Raw genomic sequence first — 15,854 nt, forward strand, 5'->3', positions numbered from 1 at the left:
TGTAATTTCTGATGTAAGTCATTTATCTGTAATTATTGGGAAGGTTCCTGTGACGTCTTGCTATGACTACTGTGGTGGATAGTTAGAAACTCTAGTTTAAAAAGCTAGTTACACCATTGCTCAAAATTCTGCATATATTTTACGAAAGCTTCAACAAGGGATCTGAAGAATTCCACAGAAAATCCTACACTTGCATTTATAGCAACTCTTACTAATGGAGAAATCTTATAAAATCTAGCTTGTTTTATCCTCTCAATCTTTTATAAAGACTTTAGAGCAATAAAATTAAGCAGCAAATTGTTACGTCTAGAATTGCGCTATCCGAAAGGATCCTGGAAGCATTTTCAATAATAAAGTCTAAATGGAAATGGGATACATTCTTGAAATGGGCAAATTTGCAGGGCTACAGGGAGCATGAAAGAGGCTTGCAATGAATTTGATAGTTTTTCAAAGAGCCAGTATAAACAGGAGGCTGAAATTCTGGACCATTCTGTGGAAAATAGTAGTTCCATGAATCAAATGGAACATTTGAGCATCCATGAAAAGATGACAAGTAAAAATTCAAGACACAAAACCAGCGTGCTCCAAACTAGCCACAACTGGGTTTAACTGAAAGCCTGACTGGTTGTGTGTGAGTAATGTGCTCAATATTGGTGATCAGATGTGTTTCAGTAATTAACACAGTCATTTACATTCTTAGTACATGCCAAGAAGATGATTTTGATTTGAATTTAACAGACATTTAAATTTATAGCGTCTATAGTGTGGATTTCCTGGGGCTCATGAAACTTTTAGTTGAAAGGAGGTGAGATTGAATCGCAAGTCATGAGAGTGTTGTGATGAAAAGTGAGAATCCCTGCAGTGTTGAAGGATGGAATGTTTATGTTGCTGAGTTTAGAATGGACCAAAAAGATATTAGTTTAATATTGACTTCAGAACAGAAGGCTCAAGGTCTTAGTTCAGGAGAACCAAGAGTTCAGTTTAGAAGAGAATCAAGTGTTACCACCAGCTGGGATTATATCAGAGTATCGAGCTCAGATAGCCTAACGTTAATATAGAGTCTGTTTTTACTGATGCTTTCCTATCTTTACTGCATAGAATTCTTGCCATGCTGGAGGTTTCCAGATATTTTGAAGATTTCAAATACACATCAGGATGAGGTGATGATTAGCATAGAGATTTTTGAGAGGATAATGGTTGACAAAGACACTTAAGATCTACAGAAGTGATATCATACTATGGTTAGGTCTGTAGATAGAGAGAGGTGCGTCATGCAGATGTGGCAGGGTCAAGGTTAAAGGAGGTGCCACCCCTATTTTTTGTCTTACCTGAACATTGTAATGTGTTGAGAGGTGAGTGCTACTTAAAACAACCTGATAGTTTGGATCAATTGGGACATAAAAATCTTAAAGATCTCAAACTTCCATCTACACTGTCATGAACCCATTCTTCTACCCAGACCCACAAGCTGCATTGACCAATTAAATAGTGCTTTTCAGATTTGATCTCTTCTCAAGATTTAAGCCTGGACAGCAAGGTAAGACCATAAGAAAGAGGAACAGAAGTAAGTTGTTCAGCCCCTCGAGTCTGCTCTGCCATTCAATAGGATCACGGTTGATTCTACATTCCTCACATCCACTTTCCCAACTTTTCTTATTCCCCTAGATTCCCCTACTGATCAAAAATCTCTCTCAGCCTTATAACTACAAAAGAACTCTACCCCACAACTCTCCGTGGCAAGGAGTTCCAAATCCTCTGAGAGAAGAAATTCCTCCTCATCTCAGTCTTAAATTGGTGACACTTCCTTCTGAGTCTATGCCCTTTGGTTCTAAGATCGTCCATAAAGGGAAACATCCTCTCAGCATTTAGATTAGATTAGATTACTTACAGTGTGGAAACAGGCCCTTCAGCCCAACAAGTCCACACCAACCCTCTGAAGAGCAACCCACCCAGACCCATTCCCCTACATTTACCCCTTCACCTAACACTATGGGCAATTTAGCATGGCTAATTCACCTGACCTGCACATCTTTGGACTGTGGGAGGAAACCAGAGCACCCGGAGAAAACCCACACAGACACGGGGAGAATGTGCAAACTCCACACAGACATTTGCCCAAGGTGGGAATTGAACCTGGGTCTCTGGTGCTGTGAGGCAGCAGTGCTAACCACTGTGCCACCATGCCACCCTAACTTTGTTAATACTCTTAAGAATTCTATATGTTTCAAAGAGATATGTTTCATTCTTCTAAACTCCTTTCTCATAAGACAATCCCTCCATACCAGGGATTTCCATAATATATTCCCTTTAATATATATTGGAAAAGATGGCGATGGTGGAGTTGGCAGTATTGGGCTCCTCAGAAAAGGGCTTAGCTACTCATGGCTCTGCCGAATCCACATGGCTTCATCACTCTCTTTCTAACTTGGTGACTAGTTTTATTTTGGTTCAGTTGCCCTGGGGATTCTCCTGATGTCCTCCTCCTTTTATCTCCATCCCCACTCTGTCTCTGGTGGCAACATCAGAAGTTGAGCCAGGGCCCTGTCGGTCAACTCGCAGCCAGGACACTGTCAGTTGATGGCCAGTGTCAGAGGGATCCACTTGGTGTGGACATCTCCAGCTTGCAGTCGGCCGCAGAAGCGAAGGTGCTGCTGGTGGCAGAAAGGGAGCACATTGCTAGGACCCTGGGGATGTTGTCAGATGATGGCAAATTCTAGACCAGAGTGGTGCTGGAAAAGCACAGCAGTTCAGGCAGCATCCGAGGAGCAGGAAAATCGATGTTTCGGGCAAAAGCCCTTCATTGGGAATAGAGGCAGAGTGCCTGCACCTCGGATGCTGCCTGAACTGCTGTGCTTTTCCAGCACCACTCTAGTCTAGAAGCTGGTTTCCAGCATCTGCAGCCCTTGTTTATACCTAGATGACGGCAAATGGGGGAGCAGAGTGGGTGAAATTTACAGAGAGGGAAAGATGAACTTTATAAGCTGTTTCAGTTTTAATAATATCAATTTAATATTCATTTATTCAGTATTTTACCCTTTATATGATCTATTCAATAATTTATTCTGTAATCCAATTTGGAATATGGCAAAATTGTCCACTTCTCACTGTTTCTAGGTGCAAATGACAATATTAAATAAATCTAAAAATTTTAAAAAATCTAATGAGGGGACTAGGGCTGGATTGAATTGGGTAACAAACTGCAGGTGAGAACAGCTGTGTGGAAAATGTAAGTCCTATTGTAACCCTGTTTGTGGACATCAAGGAGCAGGAGTAATTGCTTTGAGTCTCCCATTGGGTAGTTTCTCTCCCTGTGATCAAATTCAGCCCCCACAACAACATCAAAAGCCCACAACATGATCACTGAACATCCTCACATTCGGTAACACCTCAAATTTTGACCCAATCTGTCTGTCAATCATTCCCCAACTCTTGAAATCCTGCAGCCTCTGTGCTCCCTACTGCCTGGATTCCAGGCAGGATTGGCATTGGAATGAAAACCTGCAGAAGTCCCTCCTAGCAATTGCGAATTCTGGTTCAATTGGTCAGGTCACCCCATTGCTTCCACTGGGAGATAGATCAGGAATCAGGAGTATAAATCAAATTATAAATTTTTAAAGAAATGAGTGAAATTAGAATAGTTTTTACAATCATGGAATTAATATGGAGTTCCAAACTCTGCCATCCTCTGGCTGAAAAAGTGATTCTAATCCTTCTACCAATCATTTTAAATCTGTGCTCCCTAGTCACTGACACATCTGCTAATGGAAATAGGTCCTTCCCATCCACTCTATCCCATGCCCTTGGAACATGAAGTGCTTCACAAGAAAATGAGGTTTTCCAATGGAATAGAATAGGAGGAATAGTGGAAAAGGAAAAGTATATAAAATGCTACAGGGAAATATAGAGAAATGTTGCTTGATCACATACTTCTCAGGAGTTGCTATAGCCTTACTTGCAACTAAGCAAGTAGTGATCAGATGTCTCCACTGTTCTCTTGGTCTCCAGTATGAAATGGCCTTTTTCACCATTTCCGACTTTGACAGTTAATGAGCTATAGGCATGAGAGGTCATGCCTATAGAGTTGCAATCTCTGTGATTCAATGTTTTATTTATTTGTTTAAAATCAGTAAGGATGAAAGAAATTCAGGAAAATTGACATGCTTTTAAGTGTGAGTGGTACTGTGATCCTAACTGTACATTTACAAAGCGGTCACAGATAATAAAATTGTCACTTTTTTTTCTCCCGTGTTGGACAATCCTTCCAGCCCACTCAACACCATTCCTGAAACAAATACTAAAACGCATGAATGCTTCTGGCCAAACCAGTGCAGCCATGCTGTGGCAGTAGCTCTTTATCAGAAGCAAAGCTGTTTGCTGTGCACAGATTTTCAAGGTTTTGCCAGTGACCCAGAGCCTACTAAAATTCATCATTCACACGACATACACATGCTTTTGAATTCATCATTGCTTCAATAACTGTTAACCATTCTTAATAACAAATATAAATGTCTTTGACTTGCATATGACATGTGACTTATGTCACCTCACACTGAAAGTAACTGTATGCTGCTTCCCATTTGTTCTAATAAGTGGGAAGGGGGGGGGGGGGGGGGTTGTGTTTGCATTGCACTGTTTGATGAAATGTGGTGAGAAAGATTTCATTTTTCACACAAAAGGTGTCAGTTATTTCTGAATACAGTTTAATTTGAATGCCTGAATTTCCTTTCTGCTTCCAATACTCTTACAATGCTATTAAATGTTAATAAGTTAACAGAAACCATGACAATACTGAAGAGATAATCTCCTTGGACCACACAGACATGTTACATTCAAATAAGAGTGCATAGGTCCTGAAGGCACTTACTTTTGAACCATTATAATCTGTTCTGATGCCTTTGAAGATTAATCCATGACAATATATCACTCAAAGAACCACCAACATGTATTGCATGAGTATTATGTTGATTCATTCATAGTATATTGAAATCCAAAATTAAAGTGCTAAATTTATATCTTTCCATTTTTCAACAGACTCATATGATTGGAAGTTATCCCCTCTTGTCCTGAATGCTTATGTGATGACAAATAGATGAAACAGAACATAAGAGAGATACCTTCAAACGGCTCAATGCCTTTAGCGCTTTGAACAGCTGCACTCTTAAAGGAGTACGCTAAAATGATATTATAAACATTGCAAACATTCATCTAACAGAGAACCTTGGGAGTAGAGGAATAAAAATATTTTCTGCAAGTTTGTTTATTAGGTTGCTCTGTGAGATATGGTTAAGCGTCTTGGTTTGACCTTGTGTTTCAACATAATTTAAACAAAGACACAGTACAATATTTGATAAGACACGAACTGCTGGAATTAGGTTCAATACTGATGTGATATGATACGTGACATGATGCGGTGGTATAGTTTGAAGATTTGCCACAATCATGCTGTGATACTTATGATAAGCTCCCAAAACATAAGGATGAGATGTGGGTCACACGTAAAACTGAAAAATGCAACAAAACTTTTGACAGCACATCTTATTTACATAGGGATTGTACAATCTCAGGAATTTACATCTCAGGACTCAAGCTAAGTAATTTGAACATACTGCAGTATATTTCCCTTAGTGTAACATGCTGCAAGCGAACAGAGCTGAATAAGATGGAAACCGAGAGTGTTATACCACGATGTCACATGTAATGTTACCGTGATGACATCATGAATATGCTCCTTAAAGGTATATCACATAGCTCCAGTGAGAGAAAATGTAATAAATTCTTTCAGTTGGGCGCTGAAGAACAAAAGGCTGAGAGTAATTTCTAAGACAATAATGAAGGAACTTAAGGTTTTACTGGACACATAAACTGAACTGCAATAAATTAGCTTCCTCATTGGTACTAGCCCTATCCATTGTTCAGCAATTAAACAGGAATTGTGTTTAAAAACTAAAAGAACTATGCATCTTGTAAATCAGAACAAAGATAGCGATTGCTGGAAAAGCTCAACAGGTTTGGCAGCATCTATGGAGAGAAATCAGAGCTAATGTTTTGGGGTGAGTGATCCTTCCCGAGAATTCCAGTTGTTAACTGACTTCTTTCCACAGGTAGTGCCAGACTTGCTGAGCTTTTCCAGCAATCGGTATTTTTATTAGGAATTTGTGTTTGTTTTCTTTCAACCGAAAATGAGTTTATTTAGTAAAAGTGGACAAACTCAGAAGGTCTCAATGCTTTGAGAACAATGAGTAAGACCAGCAGCCCAATTAAAAATGTCAAATCTTGAAGTTAGGCACTGGGACTGTTTCAGAAATAATGGTCTGAATTCTCTTATAATAAACAGGAGAATTTGGAATGGGAAAACCTAATCCCAACATGCTAGGTACATGTTCTAACTCAGTATGTAGATTGTCCGACCAGAGGGGAGGCCATTTTGGATTTGGTACTCGGTAATGAACCGGGACAAGTGATGGGCTTGTTAGTCGGTGAACATTTTGGTGATGGTGACCACAATTCTGTGACTTTCACCTTGGTTATGGAGAGAGATAGGTGCGTGCAACAGGGTAGGTTTTACAATTGGGGGAAGAGTAATTATGATGCTGTAAGACAGGATCTGAGGAGCATAGGTTGGGAGCATAGGCTGTCAGGGAAGGATGTCGTGGAAATGTGGAACTTTTTCAAGGAACAGATACGACGTGTCCTTGATATGTATGTACCTGTCAGGCAGGAAGAAATGGTCGTGTGAGGGAACCTTGGTTGACGAGGGAGGTTGAATGTCTTGTAAAGAGGAAGAAGGAGGCTTACATAAGGTTGAGGAAACAGGGTTCAGACAGAGCAGTGGAGGGATACAGGATAGCCAGAAGGGACCTGAAGAAAAGGATTAGGAGAGCCAAGAGAGGACATGAAAAATCTCTGGCGGATAGGATCAAGGATAACCCAAAGGCATTTTATGCGTATGTGAGAAACATGAGAATGACGAGAACGAGGGTAGGTCCAATCAAGGACAGTAGTGGGAGACTGTATATTGAGTCGGAAGAGATAGGAGAGGTCTTGAATGAGTACTTTTCTTCAGTATTTACGAATGAGAAGGACCGTATTGTTGAAGAGGAGAGTGTGAAACGGACTGGTAAGCTAGAGGAGATACTTGTTAGGAAGGAAGATGTGTTGGACATTTTGAACAACTTGAGGATAGACAAGTCCCCCGGGCCTGATGGGATATATCCTAGGATTATGTGGGAAGCAAGAGAGGAAATTGCAGTACCGTTGGCAATGATCTTTTCATCTTCACTGTCAATGGGGGTGGTACCAGGGGACTGGAGAGTGGCGAATGTTGTGCCCCTGTTCAAAAAAGGGAATAGGGATAACCCCGGGAATTACAGGCCAGTTAGTCTTACTTCGGTGGTAGGTAAAGTAATGGAAAGGGTACTGAGGGATAGGATTTATGAGTATCTGGAAAGGCACTGCTTGATTAGGGACAGCCAGCACGGATTTGTGAAGGGTAGGTCTTGCCTTACAAGTCTGATTGAATTCTTTGAGGAGGTGACCAAGCATGTGGATGAGGGTAGAGCAGTGGATGTAGTATACATGGATTTTAGTAAGGCATTTGATAAGGTTCCCCATGGTAGGCTTATGCGGAAAGTCAGGAGGAATGGGATAGAGGGAAATTTGGCCAATTGGATAGAAAACTGGCTAACCGGTCGAAGTCAGAGAGTGGTGGTAGATGGTAAATATTCAGCCTGGAGCCCAGTTACAAGTGGAGTTCTGCAGGGATCAGTTCTGGGTCCTCTGCTGTTCATTATTTTTATTAATGACTTGGATGAGGGAGTCGAAGGGTGGGTCAGTAAATTTGCAGATGATACGAAGATTGGTGGAGTTGTGGATAGTGAGGAGGGCTGTTGTCGGCTGCAAAGGGACTTAGATATGATGCAGAGCTGGGCTGAGGAGTGGCAGATGGAGTTCAACCCTGCCAAGTGTGAGGTTGTCCATTTTGGAAAGACAAATAAGAATGCGGAATACAGGGTTAACGGTAGGGTTCTTAGTGAGGTGGAGGAACAGAGGGATCTTGGGGTCTATGTTCATAGATCTTTGAAAGTTGCCACTCAGGTGGATAGAGCTTGTAAGAAGGCCTATGGTGTATTAGCGTTCATTAGCAGAGGGATTGAATTCAAGAGTCGTGAAGTGATGTTGCAACTGTACAGGACTTTGGTTAGGCCACATTTGGAGTACTGTGTGCAGTTCTGGTCGCCTCACTTTAGGAAAGATGTGGAAGCTTTGGAGAGGGTGCAGAGAAGATTTACCAGGATGTTGCCTGGAATGGAGAATAGGTCGTACGAGGATAGGTTGAGAGTGCTAGGCCTTTTCTCGTTGGAATGGCAAAGGATGAGGGGCGACTTGATAGAGGTTTATAAGATGATCAGAGGAATAGATAGAGTACACAGTCAGAAACTTTTTCCCCGGGTACAACAGAGTGTTACAAGGGGACATAAATTTAAGGTGAAGGGTGGAAGGTATAGGGGAGATGTCAGGGGTGGGTTCTTTACCCAGAGAATGGTGGGGGCATGGAATGCGCTGCCTGTGGGAGTGGTAGAGTCAGAATATTTGGTGACCTTTAAGTGGCAATTGGATAGGTACATGGATGGGTGCTTAAGCTAGGACAAATGTTCGGCACAACATCGTGGGCCGAAGGGCCTGTTCTGTGCTGTATTGTTCTATGTTCTATGTTCGCTGACTTTGTTACAGTGATGGATAACAGTATCAGAGCAACTGGCCATAAAGAGGAAAGACACTTAGTTAATATGGTAATGAAAGCCTACTTTGAAAATAATTTTGTATAGTTTTCTCAAAAGCTATCAAACTTGGCAGTGAAATGGAGTCAGGGATAGCTGTCTGCCCAAAATAGCTGCCTTCATTAGAAATATAGAAAATTGGAGCAGGAATAGACCATTCGGTCCTTTGGATCTGTTTTGTCATTCAATGTGATGATCTCCCCATACCTTTTGTCCCTTTAGCCCAAAGAGCTATATCAAACTTTTTAAAAATTCATTAACAGGATGAGGCAATTCCCAGAAGGCAATTAAGAGTCAACCACATTTCTGTGGGTCTTGAGTCACACAAAAGGCTGACAACTTCCCTCCCTCATGGATGTTAGTGAACCAGATGGGTTTTTCTGACAATTGACACATCAATAGTTGTTGAAGTCCAGATTTTTATTAAATTCACATTTCATCATCTACTGTGATAGAATTTGAACCCATGCCCCTAGATTAACAGTCTAGCAATAATACCACTCTGCCATTGCCTCCCCAAAGCTTGTTGTTTGAGGGTCAGAATTAATCTCTGATGTTCTCAAGGAAGCAGTATACCAGTCATAACCTTAATTGCTCACCTCCCACTAAACCATTTCTCAATCACCCCTCAATCATGGGCTCCTCCTTAATACCCAACCCTCAAAGATTTTCAGCTGTGCTCTTCTGCTATTGGGAGTTCCATCCGCCAGCTAGGAGATATTAACAAAGCACCTTCCTTGCTCCTGGTAAATACATGGGCCATGTCGACATTCAAGATGAGATTAGACTGATGAATGAAGAAAAGGAGGTTGGAAGGATATTGGCACAGAGGATTAAATGTGATTAGAGCTATTTGTTGTTCTTGTCCTCTCTTGTTCTGTTCTATTTCCTTCTATTATGCACCTCCTAATCCTATAAGAGAAAAGAAGGAATATCAATAGTTGTGTTGTACTATTGATCACCCTGTTCCAGTTGAATAGTTGGAGATATGCGTGGTTTCACAGAGGTGAGTGTGAGACTGAAACATTGGTAAGAGTGTGAAATGTAGTGTCAGGATATCAGATATGAGCCCTCAGTGGCAGGGAGTGCTAGTGAATGAATGGTGTTCATAAGGTGCATTGAGCAGTGGGAGAGGTGTTTAGGATACATATCAGGCAAGGATGTATACACCTTAACCTATGTTAGCTCATTAATGTTCATGAAGGATTGTGATCAGGTCTTCATCCTAGTAATGAACACCCTGGCTGTCTTCCTTGTCTCCAGCATTTGTTTTAATTTTCCTGGTACCCTTTCTCTGCCCTGTTGTTCTATTTTGATTCTTTTACATTGCAGCAGTATTATTCAGCATAGCTTACCTATAAAAGAGACAAACTGCCTTTAAAAAGAGCTATCAGGCTTCCCTACATGTTAACAAATGCTGATTGGCTCCTGATACGTACAACCAGCAACTGGAAGTAGGTAAAATTAGCCAATAGCAAGACAGATGCTCAGCAATTGTTGTAACAAGTGGGAGCACAAAATGCAAGTATTACCCACTCCAATACAGCCAACACCAGTACATCCCTATATACGAAAATTACACTTCCAAATAAACCTGTTGGACTATAGCCTCATGTTGTGTGACTTTTTTTTAACGATGAGAATTAGGGTTGCCAATTTCTACCCCAAAGATCCCTTATGAACATTACAACCATTTTTACCCTTGAGCTAAAGCAGACTGGTTTCTGGATTCTGTTTCATTAAAGTGAACAAGTTTATTTCATTTGTACAATAAATGATGACAGATCATCACTTCACACTTTCTGCTAAAGAATTGAGGGGGAAAGTCTGAAAACATTTCTTTCAGCAACAAGTATTGTTGAAATGTGGGAGTTTTTGCCAGAGAGTGTGATTGAGGCAAAAGTCAATGTATTTTTTTTTTAATGATAGCATACCCAAACATTTCTACTGTACTCCTGAAGCTGTCTATTCAGAGTTGGGTTCACTATCATGTTCTCACATGTATGTTCAACATATCGTGTATAAAACCTAGAATATTAATTGCAAAGAACAAAAAATATAAATAATTACTATGTAGTCATGAAGGAATAAACTTTTGGCTGATGATTTACTCTTCCTGAAGTTCACTTTTTCCTGTTTTTGCTGAGTTATGAAACATAAATTCCACTTGAGAGATATAATTGAGAGAAACATGAAATGACATATTACTGTTACATCAAGTAGAGCTAACACAAAAGCCTATTCAACACTTTCTGAATACCTTAATAATGAGTCCATTATCACGAATACTCTATTATGTATATAAATATTCTGCTATTATACCTGTGTCTGAATTAATATGATTTTTCAGCAGATGTAAGATAAATACTGCTGGCAAAATGAAATACAGTTTTTACTCAGTGAATAAATCACTGAAGAAATGCTAGTGCTGGAAACTTGGAAGAAGTTTCTTGGAACCTGGAAAATGTTAGAATTGTCAGTTTTTGTAAGAGAGATAGAAAGAGCTATAGGGTGAGGTTGAATAGGTTGGGGCTGTTTTCCCTGGAGTGTTGGAGGCTGAGGAGTGACCTTATAGAGGTTTATAAAATTATGAACGACATGGATCAGATAAATAGATAAGGTGTTTTCCCTGGGATGGGGGAGTCCAGAACTAGAGGGCATAGGTTTCGGGGTGAGAGGGAAAAGATATAAAAGAGACCTCAGGGGCAAATTTTTCATACAGAGGGTGGTACGGGTATGGACTGAGCTGCCAGAGGAAGTGGCGGAGGCTAGTACAATTGCAACATTTAGAAGGCATCTGGTTGGGTATATAAATAGGAAGGCTTTGAAGGTATATGGACCGGTGCTGGCAGGTGGGACTAGATTGGGTTGGGATATCTGGTCAGCATGGACAATTTGGTCCATGCTGTACATCTCTATGACTCTATGATTGTATGAGAGAAGTATCCATCTCGACGATGACAGACATAGACTGGGCAAATTGGTTGAGAGATTGATTGAAACCATCTATTGCCCTTTATATTATGGTTTTTAATTTCTCGGGATCCAGCTGTTTCTTCTCCCCAGATAGTTCCTGACCCAGAAGCTAGTCTGATTTACAAACTGAGTTCCATGGTCAGGAAATACTCTCATGATAATTGCAAGAGCAGGAGTAAGCAAGATAGGCTCTTGGATTAGAGGGAGTGTTATGAAGTGGGGGAGGGAGGTGGCCAATGGGAAGCATGAAGACCAGTTTGATGGATTGGGAGGAAACCATTCTGCTGTCTCTTGCTCACAAGCAGTACTGCAAAGATGTCCCATCCTTTTGGTCTCCTGGATTCATTAAGACCTGTGCTGATTCCTTTGATGCAAAGTTAGCATGCCTCATTTTGAACAAAACGATAGTTAGAAGTGATTTTTAACCTTGAGTCCCAAAGAATCTAAGTTTCTTAACCAAACCCTTGGAAAGTCCATTCCCCCAATGTGACCCTGAGCCTAGATTATCTTGTATGTTTCAATTAAGTCACCTCTCAACCTTCTTTTCTCAAATGAAAACAGCCTCAAGTCCCTCAGCCTTTCCTCATAAGACCTTTCCTCCATACCAGGCAACATCCTGATAAATCTCATCTGAACCCTTTCCAAAGCTTCTACATCCTTCCTATAATGCAATGACCAGAACTGTTCACAGTACTCCAAGTGCAGCTGCACCAGTGTTTTGTACAGCTGCAGCATGAACTCATGGTTCTAAAACTCAATCCCAATACCAATAAAAGCTCGCACACCATATGCCTTCTTAACAGCCCTATTAACCTGAGTGGCAACTTTCAAGGATCTATGTACCTGGACGCCGAGATCTCTCTGCTCATCTACACTACCAATAATCTTACCATTAGAGCAGAATTCTTTATTCCTGTTACTCCTTTCAAAGTGGATCATCTCACACTTTTCCACATTTAACAGCATTTGCCACCTCTCAGCCCAGCTCTGCAGCTTACCTATGTCCCTCTGTAACCTACAACATCCTTCAGCACTATCCACAACTCCACCGACCTTAGCCATCCAAAAATTTAATAACCCATCCTTCTACGCCCTCATCAAAGTCATTTATAAAAATAACAAACATCAGTGGACCCAAAATAAATCCTTGCAGTATACTACTAGTAAGTGAACTCCAAGATGAATACTTTCCATCATCAACCACCCTCTGTCTTCTTTCCGTTAGCAATTTCTGATCCAAACCGCTAAATCACTCTCAATCCCATACCAGGCTCACTGGTCTATAATTATCAGAGTTGTCTCTACTCCCCTTCTTGAACAAGGGGACAACATTTGATTAGATTCCCTACAGTGCAGAAATAGGTCCTTCGGCCCAACAAGTCCACACCGACCCTCTGAAGAGTAACCCACTCAGACCCATTCACCTACTCCCTACTAATGCACCTATCACTATGGGCAATTTAGCATAGCCAATTCACCTGACCCACACGACTGTGGGAGGAAACCCACGCGGACATAGGGAGAATGTGCAAACTCTACACAGATAGTTGCCTGAGGCTGGAATTGAACCTGGGTCCCTGGTGCCGTGAGGCAGCAGTGCTAACCACTGAACCACTGTGGCTATCCTCCAGTCTTCTGGTCCTATTCTTGTAGACAATAACGACATAAAGATCAAAGTCAAAGGCTCTGCAATCTCCTCCCTGCCTTTCCAGAGAATTCTAGGATAAATCCCATCGGACCCAGGGGGTCTATCTATTTTTATAATTCCCAGAATTGCTAACACCTCCTCCTTCTGAACCTCAATCCCATCTAGTCTAGTAGCCTGTATCTCAGTATTCTCCTTGACAACATTGTCTTCTTCTAATGTGAATACAGATGATAAGTATTCATTTAGCACTTCCCCTATCTCCTCTGACTCCACACACTCCTTTGCACTACTATCCTTGATTGGCCCTACTCTTAGTCTAGTCATTCTTTTATTCCTGATATACCTATAGAAAGCTTGAGGGATTTCCTTGATCCTATCCATCAAAGACTTCTCATGTCCCCTCCTGGCCCTTCTTAACTCTGTCTTTTGGACTTTCCTGGCTAACTTGTTACTCTCATCAAGTTTAAAAACAAAGTCTTCAATGTGAAAGGAAGCAAAAAAAGGGTGGGTGGGTATGGGGGGGAAGAGGTTGTGACCTGAAATTGACATTGCAGCTTTCAGGACTTAACATTAACTTCAATAATGCTTGTCCCAGTCCCTTTACCTGACCGATTTAATTCCCATTTAATTTTTCCTGTCTCCTGCACAATCATAGACCTTCTCCTTTGTTTTTCTATTTTCCCAACCTTTTATTTGTTTAAAACCTATTACGTATACAACTTTTCCCAGTTCTGGTGAATGGTAATCAACTTTTATTATTAACTCTGTTTCTCTCTTCAAAGCTACTGCATTTTATGAATTTTTGGTACTATCTGTTGCTATTCCAGTGCTCTCTGCCTGACCTCTGAACTTTCACTCATCATAATTGAGCTCAAACAAAACTTTTCTGCCCAGAATCTAACTCACACAAAATCCTATGGTTGCTGACCTGAATTAGCTTCTCTTCATATGATGTCTCAACTTTAAATTTCTTACACTTATAACAAATTATTCCATGGCTTTTTCGCTCCCTGTGTCTAACTTCCTTTGGGTCTACATTCCTCCAAGTTCTCTTTGATTCTCTAATTATGGATTCTCACACAACTCAGATTGTAATCTTTTCACAATGGCAATTGTACCTTCAGTTGCCAAGTATCGGGCTCTGGAATTGCCTTCAAAGTCTTCTCCATCTCTGTAGCCTCCTTTAAATCACTCCTCAAAGTATATCTCTTTGACAGATTTGACATAGAGTCTTAGGGTCACAGAATCTTACAGCATGGAAACATACCCTTCAGTCCTAATTGTCCATGCTGACTATGTTCCCAAACTAAACTAGTCCCGTCTGTCTGCATTTAGCCCATGTGCTTCTAAATCTTTTCTAATTATGAACTTATCCAAATGTTTTTCAACATTGTAACTGTACTTCCATTACATCCTCTGACAGTTTATTCCACACACTAACTACTGTCTGTGTAAAAACATTACCCCTTTTTAAATCTTTGTCTTCTCACCTTAAAAATATGCCCTCTAGTTTTGAAATCCCTTATGTTAAGGAAAAGATCTTGTCTGTTCACCTTATCTATGCCACTTATGGTTTCATATACTTCTACGAGGTCACCCCTCAACCTCCTATGACCGAGTGAAAGAAGTCCCAACCTATCCAGCCAATTTTTATATCTCAAACTGTCTAGTCCAAGCAACATCTGGTGAATCTTTTCCGAATCCTCTTCAGTTTAATAATATCCTTCCTATAACAAGGCAACCAGGACTACACATAATACTTCGGAAGAGGCCTCACCAACCTCAATATAACATCCTAACTCTTATATTCAAAGGTCTGAGCAATGAAGTCTAAGTGCCTTCTGAGCCACCCTGTCTACATGTGATGCAAATTTCAAAGCATTATGTATCTGAGCCCTTAGGTCTCTCTGTTCTACAACATTACCCAGGGCCATGCCATTTACTGTATAAGTCCTGCCCTTGTTTGTTTTACCAAAATGCAATACCTTGCATTAATCCAAATTAAATTCCATCTGCCACTCCTCATCCCTTTGAGCCAATTGATCAATCTTAGATAACCTTCTTCAGTGACCCCTATACCACCTATTTTGGTGTCATCCGCAAGCTTACTAACCATGTCTCCTTTTGTTATACAAATGACAACCAAAAGTGGATTGAGTATTGTTCCCTATGGAATACGATTGGTCCAGCCAGAGAAACAATCCTCCACCACCACCCTCTGCCTGCTACTGTAAAGCCAAATTTGTATCCAATTAGCAAGCTCACCCTGAATTCCATGTGACCTAACTTTACCAATTAGTCTACCATGCGGAACCTTATAAAAGTCCTTGGCCAAGTAACTTAGGATGAATAATCACAGTCTTAAGATAAAGGGTTTGGACTCAGATGAGGAGAAATCCCTCCAGGCAAGGATTGTGAAGCTTTAGAATTCCCTGCCCTGGAAAACTGTGGGT

Source organism: Chiloscyllium plagiosum, unplaced genomic scaffold, assembly GCF_037043375.1.
Source record: "Chiloscyllium plagiosum isolate Xiang-an unplaced genomic scaffold, Cpla_swu_hap1 HiC_scaffold_1, whole genome shotgun sequence".
Lineage (NCBI taxonomy): Eukaryota > Metazoa > Chordata > Chondrichthyes > Orectolobiformes > Hemiscylliidae > Chiloscyllium > Chiloscyllium plagiosum.